Source organism: Numida meleagris, chromosome Z, assembly GCF_002078875.1.
Source record: "Numida meleagris isolate 19003 breed g44 Domestic line chromosome Z, NumMel1.0, whole genome shotgun sequence".
In the NCBI taxonomy this organism is placed as follows: domain Eukaryota; kingdom Metazoa; phylum Chordata; class Aves; order Galliformes; family Numididae; genus Numida; species Numida meleagris.
In genome coordinates this window covers 69737597-69761679 of record NC_034438.1, presented here as the reverse complement: position 1 = coordinate 69761679, position 24083 = coordinate 69737597, and the positions used below count along the sequence as shown (strand labels likewise).

At 41.9% G+C, this 24083-nt stretch overlaps 1 long non-coding RNA gene across 1 annotated transcript; it reads left to right on the top strand.

The window, feature by feature from the left end:
• On the top strand, positions 1-24083 carry LOC110390159. The gene is made up of 3 exons (XR_002433603.1): positions 1-15663; positions 16846-16906; positions 22124-24083. It is a non-coding gene; the product is annotated as an uncharacterized LOC110390159 (long non-coding RNA).

Here is a 24083-nt window from a genome sequence, read left to right as displayed (position 1 = left end):
GCCATCTCCTGGCAGGGAGCTGGAGCTGGATGGGCCTTCAGCTCCCAGCCCAAACTGTTCTGTGACTCTGTGATGATCCTATGGTTCTATGATTCTATGAGGAGGTGAAGAGTTGAAGTCTACCAAACCAAGCAGCCGTAGTCAGGGGAAGGACAGGTGCAAGGTTGGTTGTGGCACTGATAGTGGACATTGCCCACTTAAAACGATGGTGGAATTTTGGCTCAGATTCACTCTTCTGTTCGGCCACAAGCTGCATTATTTGGGAACAATAGTTTCTGTGACGTGGGGATGGTGATGCTTTCCCCTTTTCTTGTAAGTCTGTAGTTCGGGTGTTGAGATTCTGAGGACAAAAGCTGCCTCCTGTGAGGCATTTGTACACAATGCAGTCTGACCAAGGCTGGAGTTTTGCAGGCTCCTATAATGCAGAGAATAGCAGTTAATAAGAAAAAAGGGAAGCGATGCAGAAGAGAGCTCTGTTTGACAGCATGGCTGTCTGCACTGCAGTCATACTGGATCTGTGGAAAGATCATTTGTGTAGGCACATTTTTGCTTTGGGAACAGGGGCTTTTATTACTACCCAGTCAGAAACAGGCATATCAGATGGACTATGTATCCAAAGGAAACAGCAAGTGGTTTGCCTTAGAAGTGTACAAAGAGAAGCGGTGTGATGAAAGACACACTGTGTGCACCCAAGAGCCCAGCCACTGGTTCACAAACAGCTTACGAGCAGGTGTGTGTTGCATAAATGGGCGACCATTAATTGCTTGTCCCTTTCCAGTATAGGACAGTGATTCCCAAAATCCTATGTGCAAAATGTGCGGGATCCAGACTGCCTGCCCTGTAAGGAATGGGGCACCATGCTCACCATTCAGACTACAAGAAAACTTCTGTTTTCCAGTGTGGAAATAGTTCTAACATCACTTCAGGACTCATAAGTTGATGAAATCTGACTTTGATAAAAGTCTGAATCCACAAAGTAATGAAAACAAGGAGCTCTTTTCCCCTTCCTTTTCCTCTTCCCCTTCCTCCCTCCCTCCCTTCTTTCCTCCCTCCCCTCTTCCCTTCCTTTCCTTTCTTTTTATTTTAAATATAATAGTTCAGATCACAAACAGGAGAAAGCAAGACTAAACTTAACTGTACCACTATTGGTGCATAAGTAATAATGACATTATACTTGAGAATAATTGAGACCTGAGGGGAAAATATGGGGGAGGGAGAGATGTGATAGGCAAAGAGACAGTGAAAATAATCTTGAATAAGATTGACAAGCAATAACTTTTAATTATTTTAAAGGAGAAGTGAGAAATGTCTTTAAAATCATTTTAAAATAACAAAAAAAAAAGAAAGGTGGTTTATACAGATCAATCTCATCTGCCTTCTAAAAGCTAGGAATTGGAACTGGTGATTGCTGTGGCTTCCAGCAAAAGCCTGATTTTGAAAAAGCAGAATTAATGTTCCTTCTCAGTTGTTAATTTGATTTTACTGCTGGTGAGCTGTCAAAATGTACAACTGGTGCTCTGCAAATCAGCTATGCACCTACCAGAGAATTGCAAGGGCTACCAGTACATAATGGATATAGCTAGGTCTGCTAGTATATGAGAGTCAGGTCCTACACAAGCTCTGCTCCTCATGTCCACAGGAGACTTCATTAATTCACCTGCGGCCTCCATGTCTCTGAGGTGATCAGGTGGGGCTGAGGGACATGCAGGTGTGGAGATGCCTCCAGCATCCCTTCCATAGGGACCTGCAGAGGGAGGCATGCCCAGCTGTGAAAGCATTGCTGGAGGAAACCAGCATCTGGGCTGGGGATTTGCTGCAGACCATGGCTATTACCTACCCCTGCACCACAGCCTGCAGGTGTATTGGTGCCTGACACAGCTGGTGTCTGTCAGGGTGAATGAGATGAAGCCACCAGCCCGTTTTTAAGAGAGGCTTCCTGCTGTTAAATGGGGGAGGATGGCAGTGCAGCTGGGTAGTGCTGCCTGAGCCCTGTCTCCTGACTGGAGGAGATGCTCCCACTTGATGCTGCTCACCTCCAGGCTCAGCTGACAGAGGCAAGCACAGCCTTTTGCCTTGATGCTTGTTTGCTTTATTGACCTTTAGCATGACAGCAGTGCACCTGCTTACAGCAGGCCAGTGACAAAGAAGTGCTGTTATTTATGTCAGCTGTGAGTTGAAATGAATACTGTAAAAAGGCAGTCTTTTGGGCGTTAATGCACTCATCTCCAAAGCCTCTCTCCATGTAACTCACACCCACCCCTTGAGCACCCTGACAGGCAAACCACATGCTGCAGTACAGCAGCCCTCAGTGAGGTACCAGGGTAAGCACACATTTCAGTGTCCTTTCCCCCGTGCTGTCCTGTGAGCTGGTGACAGCAACACAAATGGAGGCGTTCTCAGGGCAGCCAGAGAGGTGAAAAAGAAAAAAGTGCAAGAATGTACGTGACTCAACAGGCACCAGTTCCTTTTTCCTCCATTGCTTGATGCATTTTGTGGAGACAGATGTCAAGAAGACTACAAGGAACTGCTGTAGAGGAAAGGGATTGACAAGGTGGTAAATATGGGAGAAAACACTGTAGGGACGTGTAAGTCTTGCAATGTCTTCTGCACAGGAAGAGCCTGTGAAGACAGTGTTGAAGAATACAGCAAAATCAGAAAGCAGAGCCCCTGCAGGCTGAGCTGAAGAAGCAACCCATGCAGGTGGGGATGCATTTAAACCTTAGGTGGACTGAAAGGAAAGGACTATGTGACAGGGGAGTCACAGAACTTCTCAACAAAAGGAACTATCGTCTAGGTAGCCCAAATCTTGCCCTCTTAGTTGTAAATTCTCCTTAGCAAGTACTGGTAGGAAAGGCTCAACAGAGCCTTTGGGCTCTGGTGAGCAATGCAGCCATCTCAGTCTGCTGGTGGTAGGCAGGCAGAAGCACACAGCCCAGCTATGTGCAGGAGGGCTGGCTTGCAGCTCCAGGCAGTGCACACATTGATGGATGGAGGAGCTGCCAGGAGGGTCTGTAGACTAAATTATGGTCTGTGCTTGTGAGACGGAAGCCTCCGAAGCACCATAGTGGTGCTTTCTTGACTGTCAGTGTTAATCAGTAAATGGTGTGAAAAATGCCATGGGGAACAAAAGACAGGGGAAGCCCTTCACCTTTTAAGTCCCTGTTGATAATGGATTTCAAGCTGTGCAGGAATTTCAGATGATCCAAAAGTGCAGGCAATGACCTGCTACAGAGCGGAGCAAATTCCTTTTTTGTTTTCACTTCCACAATTCTGTTACACCAGCTAAGTCCTCAAGGAGACTGGAGGCTGTCTTGACCTTCAGATCTTTCAGTAGGACAGAAATGGTGAGGAACAACAGAAGACTGTGGTTTGACTGGCATAGATGGAGATTAATTCACTTCTGTAAAATGACTGGAAGGATTGATTATCACACAAAACCATCCTGTTTGCTTAGTTGTTTTCAAGCAGTCCAGCAGTTAGATGACAATTTAGGATACCTCATAAATCTTTTCTAATTTCTTTTTTTTTCTTTCTCCCCCTCCCCCCTTTTTAATCCTGACTTCCACTGAAGCTTTCCTAAAGTAGTAGTCTCTTCCAGACTGATTGTTATTTTCTTTACTTTCTTCTTGCATTACTCCCACATACCTTGAGGCCACTTCTGATCAGCGCTGGTTGTGGTGCAAGGGGCAGAGCTGATAAAACACAACTCCTAGTGTCATTCTCCAAACATGAACACGGTAATCCAGTGTAGACAGCGCCACTTGATAACTAAACAAGCACTACCAACTTAGGCAGCTCCAGTAGGGTGCACAGATGACATTTCAGTTTCTGAAACCAAAGACTTTGTGTCCCTCAGCGTGTCTGGATCTGACATTTTTTTGTGCACAGAGCTGCTACATATAGCCAGTTCCAGCCTTTCCTCCATGACATAAAAGACAAGAGGAAGAGCAGTCTTATTAAGAAGTTACTGACATGGGGTATGATTATTTCTTCATGTTACATGGGCCTGCAGAAGCATTTTAGTTGTAACTGGACTGTACACACAGAATCAAGAAGTAGATTTCCCGTTTGGATTTTGCCCTATTTACAGTAGCTTGACATGTTGAGTACAAAAGTACTCCTGGTGAATACCTAGAAGTAATCTTTTTGATTGACAGACAACATTGTTTAACTAGAGACATTGTTATACACAGAATAATTTTAGCCCCTGCACTAGAAGAAGTGTTCGAGTTCTTGATTCATTTCCTTACAAGACTTTATGAGGACGTCCTTTGCAGTGTTCAGTCTCAGAATCTATGTAGTTATCTCTGTACTCAATTAATCTCAAAATCATTACTCTTGCTGACAAAACTAAACTAGCAGTTCTTCTCTTTTTGCTTAGCTCCTGTGGGTCCCATACTCCCATAGGAATGGAAAGAAAGCCATAGACTTCTTCCTTGTACATAGGAACAGGCTTTGTATTTCTGTACAGGCATGAGCTCCAATCTTTTTCTAGTTATGTGTTTTCAAACTCAATTGCAGACAAAGCCCAGGCATGCAAATCTGTGACTCTCAATTGGAAGGAATATAGCACAACATAATTCATTGGAAGATCTTTTGGAAGAGGAATGTGGTATTTCTTTGAAAAGTCTTTAAGCAAGCTGATTTTATACATTCCCTCTCCAACACTCATAGACTCATAAACATCAAAATTTAGGTCTGCATGGTCTGGACACAGAAGGCAAGGAATGCTAGCTACCATGTCCTCATCTTTTTTTTTTGTGGCTGTTCGTGACAGGAGACATCAAGCTACTTTATGGTCATTCTTTTTACATCCCTTAGGAGACATCTGTTATTATGAAGGAATTCTTTGCCTTGAGTTTGTACTTACTTCACTTTTTATGAATGTTATGTCACACTGCTGTCCACTGGTGTTTTTCCGTTGTGTAAAATACGTTCTAAATGTCTGTTACTGCTGGTGCATGGACTGCAGTCTTCTACCACTGGGTTATCCCAGTGGTTGTGACAAAAACAGTAACTTCCCTCAATCTTGCTGTTTGGAGTGGTGTCTAGGGAGCTGTGCTTCTTCTGGTAGTCACGTATACATTGCTGTTCATTCTTCATTCATACTTCCTCATATTTTTGTCACAAATCTATACAAGCATGTATTCTATATAATCAAGTGGTACTATTGTGCTCTGGTATATTTTAGTGGTGGGTACAGATTTCAAACCTAATTTTTATTGGCCTCTGAGGGAAAGAACCTAGGGAAAACATCTTCTTAGGTCTTTCCGAAACCTTGTTGAAGATGGCTCCATTAAAACTTTTACTGACCTTCACTGACATGCTAATTTCTTTCCAGAATCTGTGAGAACCTCTTCCCTAAGAAGTAAATAAATACTGGAGAGAGATGCTAATCACAGGACAGGATGGGAAACTATCAGTGTTCTTGTGGCTGTATCCAAATGCAAGGAAAAGAAAAAATTTTCAGAAAAATACCCATATTTTTAGAGATGGAAAATGGCTAAAGTTCTCTCCTCAAATTACCTGAGCCAAAATTAGATGTAGTTTTAGTCACACAAAAATCAATGATGAGCTTGCTCTGCATCATGTTCTTCAGGAAATTATGTCATACAGTGCACTATGTCCCTTTTAAGATGGATCTAATAGATCTCTAGAAAATGGACTTTTCAAAAATATGAAATAGGCAAATATCATTGGTGAGCACAATTATATACTTACAGGCTGCAAGTAGGTCAGAATTTTCAGGACTGGTATTGACTTTCTTGTTCTTTCTCCTCTACTGCTAAACACCCATCTGTATTGCAGCTTTTAACCCATCTTCCCACTCCAGTGGTTGTCAGCCAGTCAACTGGAAAGCAGGTCTGGAGAAGGGAAGGGGAAAGAATGCGATGCTTGTTCACATTTATCCTGCTTTTCAGTGATTACAGCCTCAGTTGATGCAGCTACTGCGCATGTGGTTGTTTGGTTTTAAAAAAAAACTTGTTTCTAATGAGAGCTAAAATCTTTCTATTTGGCTGCAAAATAAACAGATCAAGGTTTTTAACACTCCCAAAACTTTTCTTCATCACACCATAATGAGAAAGAGTCAATAAAAGACATTTGAATGAGAAGGGGTTATTCTCTTCTTTTACTGTTCCATGACAGATATTCCTGAGATTCAGACTGTGAGCTGTAGTCTGTGCTGATTTTCTGACAATATAACTGAAGATCTATGGGGCCTGCAGGAAATCTGGGGTCAGTCATGGTATCTGGGTTCCTGTATGAAAAGCCATTAAGCATCATCAACATACTCATCTTTCCAAATGAAGTTATGAGAATTCATGTGGCAGAGCATTCTCTTAAGAGTTCGTGGTTAACTTGAAGGATTGATGATTCAAAAAATGTCCATTTTTAACAGTAACTAAACCTGTTCAAAACTCATGTGCACGTGGCTAAGCTCTCCTCTGCTTGTCTCCTCACTGTATTTTGGAATTAATTCTTCCCAAAATTATTCCCAAACTTCTCTTGAGTAGGATTTAGTTGGCACCAGAAAAAAAAGGTGCCAGATAAAGTCTTGATGATTAAACTTTGTGAAGAGACATCCACCAGTCCTTCAGCCTTCTTTCTGTTCCTCTTCAGCTTACTTATACAGTTCCAAAAAACACTCAACTTCCTATACATATCATGGAAATAGATTAGTCTGTTAAATTAAAAGATGCCATCAGTTCCCTTGTAAAAGAAAAAAAAAAAAGATAAAATTTGAACTCAACCTCTGTTAATAATTAGAGTTCCGGAAATAGGCGTGGGACAATTACCAAGCCACTGGGGACCTAATTCCTCAATGGCTGTTTCTCCATGCTAGAGAGAATCTGCTGCCTAATGAAGGGTAAACTTCATTCCCTCAGTAAGTCTCAGTTAAAAGTCAGCCAGCCAGAACAATCAAATCCGCTGGAAATCAGTCCCTGGGTTGTTCACAGAACTGATGTTATTATTGTGTGTGTCCAGATGATTTGCAGAACAGACTCTGGTACTCTCTATCCTCAAGAGGTTTGCAGAGGATGGTGTGGGGATGCTGGAAGTCAAAGGTGAGGCTTGCTTGGGCATCTCATCACTCATGTTTTCCACTGTTCATGCTGTGCCTTTTCAGACAGGGCTATGCCGGGTGCCTGCCAGCTCTGCTTAACCATGAAAAGTCCTGTGAGCCGCGAGGCATCAGAGCGTGGCACTGTGCAACCCAAATGACTCAGCCCTCCTCATCTCACTGATAATTCCTGATCACTGCTCTGGATATGAGCTCTGAAGGACCAACCTCAACCTTTGCTCCCATTGCTTCAAACTGCTTCATCACAGATCGGAGAGAGCATTTCACCCCACATCAACTGCCTTACATGTAATGCAAATGATTGCTGATTCCTTATGATGTGAACAAGATTATTCCAGGGCAATTAGATTTGTAGAGAACAAAACCAGTTTTCTACAGCAACTGGCAATTTCTCAGTGTCCTCACGCAAATTTTGGATTGTACACTATCATGCTGTTTTTTACCTGGCCTAGAACCAGGAGGGCAGTATCATTACATTGACTGCAAATGACATTATAGGAAACAGGGACAACTCCAGTGTGACAAATCATCTCCAGAGCCAGATAAGCAAATAAGAGCTATTTCAGCCTGTAGTAATTTTAATAAGAAAAAAATTCACTGTATTTTATTCTACGTAACTTGATAATGTGTATTGCTGCTCAGGACAACCTCTGAACTGTCCATATATAGATGAGATCCTATTAAAAGCCACAACAGACATGAAGATATGCTGAGACGTATACCATAAAATTCTGTTTAAAAAACATACAAAGCATGCCTATTCTGAAAGAAAAGTTATTTTATCTGTGAAAATTAAGACCAGAGATTTATCAACCTTGTTTTACTTGCAAGAGAGCTTCTGTTACTTTCACTTCATCCTTCTGCTTGGAGAAACAGTCAGAGCAAATTTTATTAATCCCAACACTTGAGATAACTCCATGGATTGTAACAGAGTGGCTGGAGGGGAAAAAGATGGATTTGCATTATCATATCAAATCCTCATGTCATGTGACGACTCCCTGCTCCTTCAAGAGATGGGGGATAGAAGAACTTTTCCTGAGAGGTGAAGCATTTGTCATCGACAGATTTGCTCGGAAAGCTCTTGTGGAAACCACAAAGAATATGAAAGGATGGGAGGCATATAACCTTGCTGAAGTGGCTCTGCCTCAGAGGAGACAATACCAAACCTTATGATCAAGTGTTACGGGAATGCTCTGAAATAAAATGTCATGTGCTGTTGGAGACGACTAAGTTCTAGGAGATCCACTGGCTGCCCTACAGTTAAACCTCACAGTTTTAGGCGGGAGTTAAAAATAATGGTTATCTGATGTGAGGGTGTTATTTGAAATGGGAGGCGCTGGGTTTCCTGAGCAGCTCAGAAATGTGAGCCCATTGTGGGTGTGAACATCTCCCTGGAAGTGCATAACGTAAAATGTGAACAATCTTCAACTGCATCAAGGAGAAGGAGAGGGAGGAAGCAAAAATGCCACCCTCACCTTTGATTTTTGGCTTTAGACATCTTCATAGTAGATCATTCAGATGCCTAGGGGAGCATCAGAGACAATATCTAACCCATGACATTTTATACATTTTTTTCCTGTCTAACAAGACTTGCAATGCTGTGTCAGCCAGGGATTTCTCTATTATAATGTGACAGTTTAGACTACATACTGTGAAACATAGGCTAAAATTTCTTCTATCTTGACACTTGCAGTGACATGTTTTCAACTCGAGTTGTAATTAAAGACTAAGTTGGTTTCATTTTTAAACAGCAGGTTTAACCATACAATGTATGTCAGAAGATATAACTTGCGAGAGCAGTAAAGTAAACCGGAATTGACGCATTTCAAGTGGTGCGAAATGTTAAAGAATTCTTAAAAGGTAAAGAGTGCATACTTAGGTGGCTGGTGGTGTTTGAGATAACGTGCTCCTAAAGTGTTGAAAAAGACATTAGTTTTGATTCTTTACTAAGAGGAACAGACCAAAGCGTGCTGTGCGTACCACAGCATCTGTTGCAGATGGGTTCAGACTTGGGTTGTGGCCCTGGTGTAGTGTGCTGAATCTCTTCTTACCCTTGGTATATCAGATATCATGCTTACTTGTATATGGGTAGCCTGTTGGAGTGAATTCAGGAGAACATCTAAGAGGAGAACACAGAGGGGCATGAGTCATTAGGGTACGCATGTTTCTGAGTTTGTTTTTCTCCAACTTCAGAAAGAATTTGGCTGTTCCATTAAAAAAAAAAAACCACAAAAACAATGTGTTTCATTTTAAGATTGATTATTTTTCTTGTAAATTACTGGTATGTGTATACAGCCTGATCCACTGTTTTGTTAATGGAGATAGCTGTCCTGGACCACACTGAATTACTGAATATGGTTCACTTGCTGTTTTCACTGCATTTTTTCTATACAGGAACCTACTTAAGACAAGTCCTCTAATAGTTGCTCCGATTTTCTCTCACTTCTGCTGATGTTCTCCATATCCACTTGCTCCTTTTAAAAGGATTCATTCAGTTCTGCTAATCTTTCCAAGTTGCATTACATTTTTTCTTTCTAGACATGTCAAAGCTATCATAACCTGCAATTTATTTATTCCTCCAGGTAGCTTTGCATGGCACAGATCATGTCAAAGGGCTCCAGAAACTTTTACAATTAACAGTTGTAGCTGCTTAGCAAGTGGCTATCATTAGTAGCCTCTGTGTTCGGCTTACTTAATTGGTTACAGCCAATCACCAGTGGGTTGTTGTTCTCTGTGCAATTTGTCATGGAGTCAAATAAGCTTTTCCCTGACCCATTTAAAAGTCTAATGTGGACTGTTGTGCTTAATTGATTAATAGCTGCCTGGTGTTAAGGCACTAATTGGAAGCAGGCCGTTGGTGCTGGACTGATGAGCAGAGTTTTCTGTAGGGATGGGTAGCCCAGGGTCAGTGTAACTCACTTCACAGATGAGTCAGAGCAGGACACTCAGTATAATGTGTGGGGACACCAAGGGAAGAGACATCTTTTCACCATGAAACATCTAGATTTTATGATAAAGCCGATAACTTTGTTGTCCCCTGCCTTTACCATAAACATGGCTGTAAAACAGCTCATTAAAATGTGCTGTGACAGGAGCCCTATTATTTCCTGAGCAGATCAGAAGGATTGGACACTCCAGACCTAGGCAGGGAGTATAGGAAAAGGAGAGCAATGCTTCTGTGCTGTGCTCCTCTGTGCCTAAGACAGCTTGTCAGACAAGGGGATGTCATTTTCCTCTCTAATATCTTCTGAGCCTCATCAGAAATTTCTCTGCTGGCTTGAGAAGGCTGCTAGGACCACATAAGCCTCTTCCCAACAATGGCTATTGGGCCTCCCAGATGTATTTCTTGCAGGCAGCCTGAAATTGAAGTTGAAATTGCTTTAAGAGGATGATGTGCTTGCCTGAAGATGCCCAGTTCCAGTTTGCTCATTTGGATTGCTGAACAAGCCTTATTCCATCCTCTGAAACACTGATTTCTTCACAAAGCTGAATGTTTACTGGTTTGAGTTTAACCTAGTATTTAGTGTGTAAACCTAGAAAAGCACTTCCTCATGCCAGAAAATTGTTGTGTAGCTTTCTGGTGAGACTGTGATCTGGAAGCCTTTTGCTAGGGAGCGCTGTTCGATAGTAATACCAAATGCAATTTATAGAAGGCAGGTAAATCTTTAATGAACAGCATTTGTGTGCTGAACATATGTTGAAATGAATGCATAATTGAAAAAGATTTGTTTATGAAGGTTCACCTGAGATTTGAACAGTAGCAATTTAAACTGAACATTGCTATTCTCGATGCGTGCCCATTTGTCAAGTTTTTCTAAACACGGACTGAGAACAGCAAGTGAAGCTTGCTATGCTAGTACAATACTTTTGCACTAACCTGCACTGGAAATGATCAATATTTAAAGCAAAGTGAAACTAATTATTCTCCCTCTAGGCACTGAAATCAATTTTTTTTGCAAATCCTACTAGAGTGAAAAAAAAAGAAGGTGACATTGTTTTCTGCACATTTCCCTCTCATTCACATTAATGCTATGAGAAGATTGGACTCAAATAATTGCAACAGACCTATTATGTATCATGCTGTAGCATGTAGCAGTCGGAAAGATCAACACCTTGGAAAAGGTGATACAAATGAGCTGTAATGACAGAAGGACCAGCACGATAAAAAGGTGCTATAAAGGAAGGGAAGAAGACTGCTCACCCATCTCTGAAGATCTAGTTTTGCATTTCCTGCTGAAGGAGGCTCAGTACTTGACCGGAAAGACAGAAACATTGCTGTTTCACATGAGATGGTTTCCCAAATAGCAGACTGTTAACATGTATGTAGCCTCTTCAATTTGTTTTTGTATTTTCTTTCATCTTATTTATGCGTTATCTGCCTTCAACTGTTCATTGCAAAGGTGATTTTTACATTGTGCCCTGGATGCAATCCAACAATGTATGCAAACTATCTGTGAAGCAAATGATGATATTTAAAACTAATTATCAAACCAATTAGCCAAATGAAACATAAATCCTTCTGGAGATTGAAGTCATGGTATTGATTGTGGCTAAATTCTCCTTTATCACCCATTTAGATAGAAAAAAAACTAAAATAGTTTGCTGGAAGCATTCATTAAGTCTGTTTTAGTCTCACTTTGGAGCAGTTTTGAGTGCTGAATCTAAGCTGGGATCAGCACTTTCCGTGCTCACACTTAAAGTGCTGTATGTATATCATTTAAGCATCTGGGTTTCTGGAGTTATTCTCTAGCAGGATAGCTGCCTCTTCATGTAATGACACTTGCCTATATTTTCCCAAGAGGTATTTTGCAGACACATTTACTGATAACTCTAAATCTGTCCTTTATGAATTAATTAAAATGGTGTTTGTGTTTCCTTCTCCCTCAAGGAAGAATGTAAATGAACCGTACTATGCTTAGAGCATTACCATTGAGTTGTCTTGAAAATCTCTGTTCAAGAATGTGAATATAGTAAGCACTGTTCAGGTAAAGAAACAGAATATATTTGTAATTCTTTTACCACTAAATATACAATGCAAGTTTAAAAGAGCCAATCAGAAATCTCCCAGTGTAACAGAAAACAGTAAAATGTAAGAGAGAAAGTGCATCACATTTCTCTGTAGAAATGTGTGTATTTCAATGCTAGGCTACATAGTTAGGCACAGCAAAAATCAGGAAATCTGAAAAAAAAATTTCCTTTTTTTGCCCAAAGTATGGACTTTTGAGATCTTAATTTCTGTGCATCTTCCAGACACTTAGAGCTCAATTAAAATGAAATGGATGACAATTTATTGAAAGAGGCGGAAGCATTGCCATTCTTAGTCCAGGGTTATAGAGAGTATTCTTCTCTTACCAGATGCAGCACAGTGATTTCAGAAGCCTGGTAGCATTGATACTGGGACTGCACCAACCGTTTGTGGATTTGTAGATATGCTGTCAATCAGTATCAAGTGATCAGTAATATAAGCCTTGGCAACTGCAGCCTCTTGTCATCTGGTGTGCTCAAACACTTCATCTGAGGATGGGTGTACTCTGGGTTTTAAAGAGGGAGAAAATGAGGCAGCGAGGTAGGAGACTGTTTTCCAAGTAAAATGGGATAGTTCAAGTTGCCATTCGCTTGTCCTGAGGGAACAAGCATCAGGAGGTCTTGCTGGTGCATGGCAGCTGCCAGCCTTTCAGAAGTTCTGAGGTTGATAACGTTTGAATGTCAGCAGGCACATTTAAACATTTAGGCAAGGATGCCCTACCTAGATGCAGCAGCAATTTACTGGTAAAACATGATTCTCTTGTTTCTCAGAGTATTTATTATGCAATTGTCCAAAAAAGAAAGGAAAAAAAAGAAGAAATGCACTCATGTTTCTCCTCTCATTATTATTTCTAAAATCAGTTGCTTTTAAAAGTCTGAATATCTGTATGACAGGCTGACCCAAATTCACTGCTTTTTTTGGAGCTGCTTTGCTGGAACAAGATGAACAAATGTCAATTCTCATTTTCTGTTTTTATGGGAATAGACCAGAGTGAACGTATTTCTACCAATAAGATAAGGAAGGCACTGTGAAATGTTACATGCAAATTAGGCTGAGATGATGTTTCTATCGGGGGAAATAAAAGCTCTTTCCTGAAATTCCCTCATCATTCCTTTCATTTTCTGCAGATAAGCTGTATGTAAAGCTGTCAGGCTGATAATTAGGCAAATTATAGGGACCTTCTCATAAGAAAACTAACACAATTTCCAGAGAGAATTTCAAATGAAGATGCCCACAAGGAAGGCAGAAGTCTGAGCTTGTTTTCCTTTATTGAGACTGATTCACAAATACCCAGGTTTTCCCCTGTCTCCTCTTCACTTCAGCAAGAGGATTTAGAGGAGGCCTTTGTTGCAATCAATAGGTCTCTGAACAACACTTGGCATCCTGAAAGTAGCATATTTTAATGCAATTTCATTTCTTTGAAAATGTTCCTGCTAGCTCTGGCAAAATTGTGCAAGCTGTCCGCACGTTGCATGATTTTCATGTGAAGTCATGAACCAGTGAAGGTTTATTCCAAAATCAGCATGGATTTGTGAAGCTTTCAGAAATCTTTCCCAAGAGAGAGTTTGTGGGGAAAGCCAATTATAAACTAGGTTGCATAATTTGTCACAAAGTCTCCATATAGAGTTCTACAGAGAAATAAAAGAATTCCTTGCTTGTCAGGGCATGGCATGATGCTATGAAAGTGTGTGATGATCAGCCTTTGTTCTTTTAAGAGAAACAAATAACGTTCATTAAACAGAGAAGAGTGTGCTCAGGAAAGGTAAATATAATTATCTAAATAGATTGGAGCCACTGCTCAAAGTAATCAGCGGAAAAGTTTTGGGAAAGTATAGTCAGTGGTAAAACAGATGGTAATACGCTGCATGCATTCAACTATTTTTGTGTTGAGAATTGTGTTGTCATAAGATGCTTACATTTCTGACAGGCATTTTGCTCACTCCTGAATGGTACCTGTGTAAAAAAATTAGCATTTTTCAAAATCAATAGAAGCAGTTCATTAAAAGATAAAGGAAGTTAATCATACTGGCACATCATCCAGCTGGCTATTTCTGGTTGAGGTCTCTGGCTGAGGTTCACAGTCCATAGTTATTACTTTTTAATCAGTGGTGTGGAAGAAGATATTGTCAAGGCATGCAGGCTGGGCAGCATTTACCTGGAAAAAACCAAATGAACAGATCCTGAGAGACTATGGGACGTGACTTAAGAAACTGCTGGATGTGAGAGAGCGCACCAAGAAACTGAAGGAAGATGCAGATGGTGCCGTAAAGGAGTGGCTGGACTTCACAAGAATAAAAACCTGCCAAAGCTGACACCCTGAGGAGAAACACCCATCCCTCAGTCCTACTGTACTCATGAAAAGACAATGAATTTAGGTAGGTAAACCATTTCACTCACCTCATCTACTTTTCTTACCCTCTTTACAAACAATTCCCCAAATCCTAATTTCGTTTCTGCGAGTACTTCTGCTGATTCTTTTCAGACTGTTAATCTCTGGCTGATATGTCTGTGCCTTTCTTCCACAGCCTCATATTCTGGAACAGAACCCGAAAATTAAAAGATTATCTGTTCCCAAACACTGGTCCCTGATCAGGCTGGAAGCGTCTTTGTTGTTGAGTGGCAGATTGCCATTTGTGCTTATTATGTTGCAATTAAATCTCTTGAGAGTGATTATGGAAAGTTGGAAACCATTTCATAATAAAACGGCTTGGAGCCATTGCTGGAGGCAAAGTATATTCTCCTGTATCTATTCATGATATCGAGCACAACATGTATAAAATAATCTGGCAAGGAGCAGCACAGCCAATTTAAAGCAGAAATGATTCATGCTGTTTTTAAAGTTAATCTTCCAACAAAATATCTAGCGACAGGATGTATTCTCCCTTTTCCCATTGATTGAAGGGGTTAATCTCAGACCTGTCTGCAAAGCGTGTTGTGGTTCATATGAAAGCTGCGGACTAGTGGCAGGGATCAGTGCATGAAACAGCAATATCCAGAGGTTAAATTAGATAGAGAAGTGTTCATCTCCCCTTTAACCTGTTGTAAATTCCCACATTTCACCAAACTAGAGAGATTTCTGTTTATATTGATCATTTGTGTTTTGAAGATTGGTCTCATAACCCCCACCATTAGTGACCATGTTTACATTTCTGATGGAGTATAAAGCAATGTGACCATGACCTTACATAGAATTTTCATTATTAAGACACTCTGTCTGGTGATCCATGTATATAATGAAGTAGAGTCTAATATCCACCCACAGCAGGGAGAAACTTTGTATTTTTATATCTGCACTGCTGCAAGGATAGGACACCTCCACACCAACCCTTTAATTCAGTTATCTTAAAAGCCAAATAGCAAGGCACTCTAGGAACAGCAACCCTGTAAGCTTATGATGGTAAAGTGCAACTTTTCACATCACAGCTGTACTACTCTCTCTTGATACTTTTATCTATTCAGCGGCTGAAGAATCTCACTGCTTTACCACGCGTGTTTTAGGAACCACTCTGATGTCCTGGAAATCTTGATCAGCAATAACCTGCCATTGTTACTGGTATGCGTGACCCACCATGGGATGCCTGGGTGTGGAGTTGGTAGGGTGGGTTGCTGGCAGCAGGTCGCAGGTCTCCTCTTATGTCAACTGAGGGAGTGGAGATAGCATTGGCATCACTGAGATAAGATGCTAATGTCATGGTTATGCTGTCTTGAGACCACTGATATAAGCAATAAGGCACGATTAGGGAGCCTTGTGATGAACTGCAGTAGACCTCATCAGGGTTTTGGAGCTGCAAGGAGTACAAAAATGTGTGTTAGTTGTTAGTTAAGGAGAAGAGGAAGAGGCAGCACAGCACAGTGGCTCTATGTGAGCAGAGAGGCAGATGTGGAAAGGGTGATGGTACTGGATTACCATGGGGTGCAGGTATGCAGGATAGTTGGATATTGGGAAAAATTCAGGTTGGATATTAAGAAAAATTTCTTCTCAGAAAGAATGGTGAGGCATTGGCACAGGCTGCCCAGGGAGGTGGTGGGGTCACTGTCCCTGGAGATGTTCGAGGAACGTGTGGATGTGGCACGGAGGGATGTGGTTAGTGGGCATGGTGGGGATGGGCTGATGACTGGCCTGGATGATCTTAGCAGTCTTTTCCAACCTTAATGATTCCATGGTTCTTTGATTCTATAGTTTCTGCAGCTCCTGTCTAATGTGTCAGTACGTCCACAGCAGTAACGTGTGACATGTGTCTGCCCCTCTGCCAGTGCTGAGCCCCTTCTCTCCCATCTGAGTCCATCTTCAAATCTGAGTGGGAGACAATGCTTGGCTCCTCCTGCTGCAAATACTGCCTTCCAGCCCACTCACCACAGCTCTGTTCTGCCCATCAAGGTCTGCCTTCTTTGTGGTAAACAGCCTTCAAGATAATCATCAGTCAGACCTCATTAATGAAAGGGGATAGCAGGGCTCTGAGGATAACTAATCTACCAGCACACTGCTTGATAGTGTATTCCCAGCTGCTAGGCTGTGTGCAAGATTTCCCCCAACAACTAAGCCAACCAAACTCAGCATCCACAGCTGTGTCTAAGTAATTTGTTTTGTACGTAGCAACACTGCATACCAGGTGGGGAAAGAAAAAAGTATAATTCTTTTCCCCTGCCAGATAGTTCGGGAGGAATGAGAGAAGAGTTCTTACCTGCAAAATCTCTTGCTGTTTCAAATAATTAAAACAGTTCTTTTCCCATGCAGGTTTACCTCCTCGCCTTTCATGTGTGCCTGGGACTGGGAACCCCCCTGTGCTCTGCAGTGGGTAATTATCCTGCCGTGCTCAGCAAAAGTTCTGACGAATGGCAATCAGATGGGAACAAGCAATGATTACAAATGACAGTGCAGGCTAAATGCAGGAGAGATGAGAAGTCTTTAGAAATCCCAAACAATAAAAGCGATCACTCAGTAAACACAAGTGACACAATTAATTAGTAATCATTATGTTTATTTTACTTTCCTGGGATGGTCTTCTAGATCTAAATATTTTGCTTCATTTAAAATATTTCATTTACGTGTATGACTTGACACAATTTTCCCCTTCTGTTGTGGTTCTTATCATATCACTGCAGTGAACTACCTTCACTCTCCCATCCACTTTCCTTCCCACTCGCTTTTGCATAATTTTAAAGGCATACTTGCTACTGCTACTTAGAGCAGTTCTTCAATGTATTCAGACCATGTTTGATGCTATAAAGAGCATTTCTTTTGCTTCTGTGATTTGAGAGCCTGAACTTGTAAAAGAATATCATATATATATTTATATATATAAATTAGGATGGGAAACTGTAGGGAGAAAGCTCTTTGAACTGTCACGCTAATGCAATTTTATTTTTAAAGCACATTTGGAGACCCAGTGCTCATATTTTTAATGCACTGCCTTTGCATTTCTCAATCCAAACTCGGAAGCGGAGGGGTGGGTGGGAGTTGGTGCACGTGTGGTGTCACAGTAGCCTTCTCTGTGAGTCTGCAGATCCAGTGGCCAGATCTAGAGTGGACTCCAGCGCTACAAGCTCGGTTGAGAAGGGTGTTCTTGCTTACAGCTCCCACTGTCAGCTACCTAATTCAAAAGAGCTGTCAGTTTCAAAGATACTGTGGGTGCAAACCAAGATAGCCTTTAACTGACAACATCTGTCACACAATTAGTAAGAGCAGCGGGAAAGGAGGTATGCACAGGTCAAAGTGCTATCATGATGTCCTCTGTGCATATTCTCAGCTACAAGGAGGGCTTGGAGGTGCACATCTGTCTTTCCTCTCTGTGCATCCCAAAGATGGATCCAGTTGCCAGTCACTGTGATTCCTCTTCTTGGTCTCAAGGAGGAAGGAGTGCCTTAGACTTAATCTCCAGAGGATGTGCAGCTATTCCCAGGATGGAGACAGCCTTGGAAAAGCAAGAGGCTTAAAAGCAACTGAGTTCTGCCCCTTTTTGGATTCCTCATTTTCTGATACTGCCACCAAAGCTAGGCTGGTGAGACATGAGGATGAGAATACCCAGATTTGGCCATGCATGTTACTGGTTGCCCTACGCGTTGCTAAGGAGTCCCGTGACACATTCGCGGATCTATCACAGAAGTAATTATATTAACATCTTTCATGCTGAAGACTCCATGGGCTTTTGTTTCCTTACTGTTATGTTGTTTGTTTGCCTTAATTCTAGCACTGATATTGTGTGATTCCTTTTTAACATATGCTTGGCAACATGTATTTAGTTATCTGTAACTAAGTTTTTGGTGTTCCAGGTACAAAGTTTAAAAAGGACTAAAGTGGACACAAATGTGGACAGACAGAATTTCTCTATTTTGAGAAAAGCTGTGTGCCAGGACCCTACTGGCAGTTCTCCTAGGTTTCTCATTCACTCCAAAAACATTGATACTTTGTGAGTTCAAACATTCAGGAAGGAAAGCTTGGTGTCCTATCTAAGATCTCAAGTTTACTTGAAATTTTCAGCCTGGGAACCACAATGCTGCTATCAGACTTCCACATCACTTACACTTTCTTAGTATAATTATTCAGCTTGATGTTCTGTAGAGCTATAATACTGCTTTTACCAATTATTCATAAATCTATACCTAATTCTGTTCTCCACTTCTGTTTAAAAAACATTCACATTTCAGTTGCTTTCCATTAATTTCAAAGAGTTTTGGCTCAGTCTCCCCCATGATTCCTGATTCTCCATGCAGCCTGAAAAACACAACCCAGTTTCTGTAACAGTGAAATAGAAAATCAGAAGTCAGTAGCACTCACATGTCTCCAACAGGAGGAGTTTGCAAACATTTAAAACATCTTCTTGTTTTCACAGAAGATGAGGGACAAATTTAGCTTGCAGTTTTATGATTAAGTTTCCATTCCATCATCCTTGTTACATGACAAGTTATTTTCTACAGAGAGATAAATTCTAGGGCTTTAAATTACTATATATAATTTGGCCTTTTCCTAGATGTTTCACTGCTGGGGCTAATTGGTCAGAGGAAGACTTCAGTGAGGACTATCCCATTTCCAGGGCACTGTGTACTTTTCCCCATCGAGCTGTTGCATTCACAGCTGGCACCATGAGCGCTGAGGATGCTGGTGGACCTTAACTCCCCACCAGCCTATCCCAGAGAAGGAGACAAAATTGATGTTGACTAACAGAGCCAAAAATTCAAGAAATTCAAAATTTTGCTGTCTGCACGTGTTTTAGGAACCACCATGATTTCCTGGAAATCTGGAACAGCAATAATCTGCTGCTATGGGTGACCCACCATGGGCTTTAAGGTCCCTTCCACTCTAAGCCCTTCTGTGATTCTTCTGAGGAAGAGGACTGCATTGTCTGGACTCAGTGTGGAGAGAGAAAACAGTTCTTCCACACAGGATCTTATCAGTGAATTAAATGAAATAATCAAGAACAAAAGCACACACACTGAGGAGCAAATCTAGACGGCACTTTTTGATATTTGCACTAGCAGTGTTCATAACTCCTCCTCCTTTCTGCAGCACAGCTGGCTGGGGTTAGGGCTGTTTCACCTGCTTGGCTCTTGGCCACTGCACTAGGCAGGAAAGATAGTGTCTTCCATGTCCTCTGGCTTTCTAGGAAATGGATCTCCCTTTGAGAGCACAAATGTCTTATTTTGAGGAGAAAATAAGGAATAAGATTTCAGGCTCCAGCATTTGGTAGAAGCCCTTCCTTTTCTGTTCCCATTTCTCCCCAGTATTAAAAGGAGAACAAAAGGATAATTAAACATAATTGTTTCTTCTTGTACCTAGTCAGAGGGAAACTGAGGAAAAGATGACCTGCAGAGGATCCCTGGATAAGCACATTTTATGTGTTCTTTTTATAGGATGATGATCAGCAATTAAAAGATGGTCGTATTTCCTCAGCAGCTGCATAATCTGCTTTCATGAAGCAGGTGCTCTGAGGAGATAGGTTGGTTATTATTGCAATGAAAATCCATATGATGGATAATATGGATTTCCTTCCTGCCTGCCTTGCTGCCTTTCTTCTTTCCTCCCTCCCTTTTTGCTTTTTCTCTTTCTCTCTTTATAGTTTTCTTGCTCTTTGTCTGCTCTTTTTTTATTTCCTTCCCTTTCTGGCTGTTAAGAAGCCTGATGAAGGGCTAATTCAAGGATAAAGCAACAGTGTTTATATTTATCCTGTGTTTGGTCACAAGAGATTCTCTTTCATTTCATTTGAAATCCTAAAACATAGTTAGCTTATACACCATAAATAATGTTAGCTTTCAAAAAATCTTTGAAAGAATGGCACTGTGTCTTTGCTGAGGGCAATTTAAAGCCTCTTGTGTGAGCTGATCAAATTAAATAAAGCTTCTGTGCTGTCAAGGTTCAAAATCTACTGATGTGCCAACATTCATTCTTCAGCTCTGTATTTAGCTTCCCAGGCTGACAAGGTCAGCTGCGCCTGATTGATCTGGCTGCTGTCTTGTAGGAAGACCATGCGACTGCTCCTGCAAGAAAGGGTGTTTTCCCCCGTGCGACTCCCGGAGCCGAGCAGCAGATCTGCTTTCCTCCCACCAGATGGCATTCTTAAACTAGGGAAAAACTCCACACTCCTTTATGCACCTCTCCCTTCCGCTTGGGGAAGTGGGGGAAGTGAGCTTGGCTCAGGTTATTTTCTCGCTCTTTTTTTTCTTCCCGGTTTAAAGAAATGTTTTTACTACATCAGGCTCACATCCATCTTTTGGCACGATTTGTAATGTTTAGATAAATAAATCAATAGGATAGCATTTGCTGTCAGCTGTTGAGTAACTGACAGGTGCCAAGAAGGAAAAGAAAAATGGACTGGAATATACAATCCATCCCCGAGTCTCAATGAGCGAAGGCAGAGAGTCAGTGGCTCTACACAAACAAATAAGTGTGCCAGCCAAAAGAGAGGTGTTGTTTCCAGGCTGCCGGTGCTGCATGGTGCAGCTGCGGTGCTGGCTGTCCCAAAGCCAGACGAACCCTTGGCTCTCATGAAGGGGCTGCTCCGTGGTGTTTGTGCCATCATAACCTGACAGCAGTTCCTGGAGGATGCATGGGGCAATGGGCAGCTGCACTCGCTTCCATCTCTAGGTCTTCAGTGATCTTGCAGCTGCGATAGAACCTGATCCTCCTACCAGCTCCCCCTCAGCAAAAACACCAAACCACACCCTGAGAAACAAATAGCTGGCTAATTTGCCTCTGAACTGAAGGTTTCCTCCACTAATCAGCCTCTTCTGCCACCATAAAGTGTACCCAGACCCATTTGCAGCCAGTGTTGGGGCGCTATGTGTCAACCATCTGTTCCACAGAAGCATGTCCCAGCAGGGAAGGGGCAGCTGTGCCAGCAGTGACCCTGTGAGCAGCCATGCTGACAAGTGCCCAGCAGATTCATGCTTCTCCCTTTGGCAAGGCCCTGCAGATGGAGCCTTTACCTTGAGGAAGGCTCCAGTAACAGGAGAGAAATGGTAGGGTAGTCTGCAGTCATAGGGTTAGACAGGTGGGCTCATCCAGTTCCATCTCTTCTTTTTCCTTCTTTCTCATCTATTATTTTTCTTATTTTAATTTAAATTTTTATTTATTTTATTTATTTTCCCCAGCATTTCTCTCCAGAGCTATTTCTCTCCAGCGAGGGGTCTGTCCCCAGTACATACCATCCCATTTTCTGTCCTAATGACTGGAGAAAAGTAGTTCCCATTTCTTTTCTTTAGTTTGCTTTTGAGTAATCTGTTACCATTCATTCAGAATACCTGTATGACTTTGAGGATAACTTGACTGGTGCTTTTGTTACTGTTTCATAGCTGTTCCTAATAACTAAACTTTTAAATGGTAAATCAGTGCCACAGATTTTTGTGGAATTATGGCAGATTAGCTTGAGGGAAGTCTGTACAACAAGCACAATTATATGGCATATTGAACATTGTTAAAATTCAGGAGCCCTAGTTCTAAGACTTAAATACATACATTTCAGCTATTTTTACTTGCTTATGTTCTTTTTTTCTTTTCTTTTTTTTTTTTTTTTTCTCAGCATTAGGGGAGGCTGGAAACCTTTGTTTTTCCAAAACCAGAAACTCATTCTGCTGTTATCACACGGCTCCAAGAACTGAAGCTTTACAAAAGGCTCCAGAGTGATAATACCGTAAAGCCCAAAGAGCTACCTCAGTGCAGGCTGTGGTGAAGCAGCGCAGCTGAGCAATACAGGTGACAGGCTGCACGTGTCTGTCTGTGAAGTCATGCCCCGAGGACTTTCCTCATGCTTCATTTCTCTCAGGGAGAGGATTATGGGCTTTGGAGTTTCGTACTGCGCTTGGTGGGTGTGTATGACTTTTTTTTTATTTTTTTTTTCTTCCTTTGGGATAAGCTGCTGCAAAATCCTGCAGTGCCTCTGCGGGAGCCCCAGGTGTGCGTGCGGAAGCAGTGGGTGCCCCCTGTGACACCAGCACAGCTACCTCTCTCTGGAAACATGCAGCATCCCTCTGAAGCTGGGCAGGTCTGTCTGTCAGCGTGACTCATCTCACCTTGCGGATGCTTCTGAATTAAGGGAGCTTTTGAAAGCATTCCCCCAAGGAGAGAGCAGCTGCTGTCAGAAAAGCCAGGCGGGGACTTCTAGACACCTCCTCAGGCAAAGAATCCTCCAAGGGACACAAGAGCCTGGTGCCCTTCCCAGGCTGGAGGAGAGCTGTGCCAGGCTGGCAAGCCTAGCAGTGTAAAGATAGGTTAATTCCACCCTCAGCCTCCCTTACCAGATGCCACTGAGAAATGCTTCTGCGCTGGTTTAGATGTGGGAAGTCTTTTCTTTCTGCTCTTGCTGGGGGCTTCAGCTCTGAATTTTGCTTTGGTTTCCAAAGTCAAAATTAATTGAGAGTTCACTTGGTTTTGTGATGGAACACAAGGGATCAGACCGATCTGCGGGTTTTGGCACAAGAGCAATAAAACCACGCCAGGTTTCCCTGGGCAGAGAAGTACTTTTCCTTTGTTTTGTTTCATCTGGTAAATTTTCATCATGTAATAAAGTGGGAGCCCAGGAAAGCCTTGGATTTATTCATGTCTTTTAACTCATCTTACTTAGCTCAAATTTTACTACTGGTCTAATGTGAAACTGCTGTCTCTGAATTTTTCCTCTTGGTTTATGGTTCAACTGCTGATGCACGAGCCAAAATAAAATATGATCCCCTTTCCATATGTATGATGACACTGCAGTAATGACATAACTCAACGATAATAAACCAAACCAAACAAAACTTCTTATTGCTGCTAAGAAAGTTCTGTGATAAAATTTCAGCTAAAGGTAAAGGATTTCACATCCACATAAATAACTTTTCAAGGGCAGAAATGGATTTTAAAGCCATTCATCTCAGAAGAGAAATGCTTTCAGTTCCTCTGAACATTGCTTTGCTCAATGATGTTTTGCAGTCTGTAGGATTTGTTTAAGCACTAATCTGTCAAATACAGAGGGAGCTAAGATCGCTGATCTGAGTCATTTGTGGAGAGGAGACAGCCCTTCCACCTTAAGCAAATCTATGATCGCACTGAAGGAATTGTTTGCATCAGAGCCACCAAGTGGGAGGTTGAAGCCAAGTGTGCTGTCTGGGTTCAGATATACGGAAACCATCAGAAAAATCTTGCGGAGTGTGATGCAGATACATCAAGGTCCTGTCTGCAGGTGTGCCTGCACCTGGCTTGGGATGATTCCTCAGCTCTAGGTGCTTGGATGTGGTGGAGTTCCCGAGGGACTGCTCTGGGCACGTGCCTGGTCCTCATTCCTCCCTGGGCTGCTGGCTCAGACACACCAGAGACAGGATCCCACAATGGGTGAACATACAGCCTGCAATGCAGGGCTGCTCTGATGTTACTTAGGTGCAATTTTTTTCTGTGCTGTTATCTACTGGCGTTATTAAGCTCTCTTGTTATATGTAATAAGATAAAAAAACCTTTCCTACTAATGTAAGCTTCTAGTGAATCCTCCTCAAATAAATGTTGTGTTTTGT